This window comes from Melitaea cinxia, chromosome 11 (genome assembly GCF_905220565.1).
Source record: "Melitaea cinxia chromosome 11, ilMelCinx1.1, whole genome shotgun sequence".
Classification (NCBI taxonomy): domain Eukaryota; kingdom Metazoa; phylum Arthropoda; class Insecta; order Lepidoptera; family Nymphalidae; genus Melitaea; species Melitaea cinxia.
Genome location: NC_059404.1, coordinates 15712610 through 15714999, shown reverse-complemented (window position 1 = coordinate 15714999; position 2390 = coordinate 15712610). Strand labels below are relative to the sequence as shown.

Sequence of the window (2390 nt, the reverse complement as noted above, 5' to 3'; positions counted from 1 at the left end):
TATTATTTACCTGGACGAACTACTGGGTTACCAGGTATAAACAGGTATCTCGATGCCAGTTATCTTCTACATTTTACACGTTTCATACTATCAAGTCAGATTAAAATTATCTTATTAACTTATTGTTGCAATTGTCTATTGGGGCATTCCACGTAAAAAAGGAAAACGACGTAAATTTTAAAATTACATTAATTATCCCTAATTCAGTCAGAACCTATAGCTAAATGTCTATATTTTATGAATCTGTAGAAAAATATTTAAAGAAATAATTAAAAAACTGAAATTTTTGTCTATGGAAACTTTGACTTCATACAGAATTACTCAGCGGACAAGTTTAGGTTACGTTGACAACACTGTTCTCGGCCATTTTGTCAGTTGTAGAAAGTTGACGCGTGTATTTTACAGAAAGCGTGGAAAAGACTAATAACTACCTAAAAATAAGGTTAAAAGGTATGTTACTTTTTGTGTAATTCTTCTCTGAACAGATGCATGTCGCATGTCCCACCAGTCACGCAAAAAGATACTAAAAGTTGTGTTCCTAACCTCAAATATGACTTCATGAATGCAGTTTTTTCCAGAAGTAACAATAAACACGTGGTGTACTATTCTAACGTGTTTTTATATAGATAAAATGATCATATTATGGTTTCGAGACGGTTTTGAAATATGTCCCACCAGTCACATGTGACTGGTGGGACTCTCGCTCACAATTGATTTAAAGCGGGATTTTGTTTGGATGCTGCTGATTGTAGCTTTATTTTCTGTTCTAACCTAAAATGGAATAGTGTAAGCTTCTTTTTGCATATAACATGAATGTTAACTGGGCGATAGTTTGCTTATTTTCAGATAACTTTGATCTTAACTTGAATTCATGCTTTTGCTTAACTTAAACGTTGACTGGGTGATTGTTTGCTTACTTTAGATGAATGCCGCAGAGAGAAAGAGGAAATCTCCAGAGAAGATGAAGAAGGACAAGGATAAATGGAACTTAGTCCAAGAAAAACAAAAAGAGTGGGATAGAAAACGGAGAGAAAAAAATAGACGTGAATGTGACGAAAATGATAAAAAGGGAGAATCTTTGAGAGAAAAAGAAAGGTTACGTAAAAGAAAGCAAAGAGAAAATAAAAAAATAGCACTAGGTATTAAGAAAAGCAGTTCAGCGCTAGGGTCTTACAAATCCTTGAATACTTTAAAAAAAGCAGTGGTAAAAGCTAAGAAAGCTCTTCCTCAGTGTCCCACTAAACAGACAGCAGTTCTGTGGCACAAAATTTCCAGAAAATCTTAACATTTTTGAAAAATATTAATAGGTTTAAGGATCTTTTGAACAAGGCATGTTCGTTTTCTTTTATTTTAGTTGTGAACAAAAGGTTTCATTTATTTTTGTTAATAATAACTAGAGTTTATTGAGATTTTGTTATTAAAATTTCCTTATTTCTCTTATTTGCATTATTTTTGTTTGTAGTTGCTGTTTTTTTATACTGTTCAGTAAAATTTAGAAATAACGAGATTAATAATGTTAAAAACGATAATAAAACTGATTTTAATAAGCAACTATTTTCACATATTTTGTACTTGTCCCACCAGTCACAAAGACCTGTCCCACCAGTCACAATTTCAAATATTTTTTTTATTGTTCCTATGAAGGTTATCAGTCTAATTTTTAATGAAAACGAAAGCATATAGTATATATTTTACAACACAGAAAAAACAGATTTGAAAATTAAGTGGTTTGGCTGAAATTCGTCATTGAGTGCACAAAGGTAGAAGGGAGGGATTTTTCAGTGTCCCACCAGTCACATTCATTTAAATAAAATTTACAAAGAATTTAATAACTGTTTGGTTTTCTTTTTAATGGGATTTGATGAATTATTTATTTATCTAGGTGTTAAATGTATATTTCACTATTTTGTAAGTTCCGATGATATAGTTATAACTCAAAGTAGGTCAAATTCTGGAGTCAAATGTCCCACCAGTCACAATGGAATGCCCCTATTACAAAAAAAAAAAAATTTAAATAATTAAAAATAGTCAGTCCAGGATTTTTAGACACCCATTTTTAATATATTATCTAAAATACTAAATTTATTACAAAGTATGTTTCATTCTATTATCAGCTCAGTGAAGATCAACTTAGGTTCGGATTTTAGACCATATAGGAGCGAAAATTTGTTAGAACGTAATTAGTACCCTTGTATGTACGGTGTTTTTCACTCAAAAAAATCATTTCATATTCATAAAATAATACGTTTAAAAGTAATGTACTTAACTAAATGCAAAAGGTTTAGATGGATGTTTGTAACTTAATCTCATCAAAATGAGCCAATAGATAAAAAATATATATTGGTACAGCTATAGGTTGCAATCTGGAATACACATACATATACACAGCT

The 2390-nt window shown here is 30.8% G+C and overlaps 1 long non-coding RNA gene across 1 annotated transcript; it reads left to right on the top strand.

Moving 5' to 3' along the window:
- Positions 1 to 291: 291 nt before the first annotated feature.
- LOC123657745 lies at positions 292 to 1403 on the top strand. Its single transcript, XR_006743756.1, has 2 exons — positions 292 to 450; positions 923 to 1403. It is a non-coding gene; the product is annotated as an uncharacterized LOC123657745 (long non-coding RNA).
- Positions 1404 to 2390: the final 987 nt, after the last annotated feature.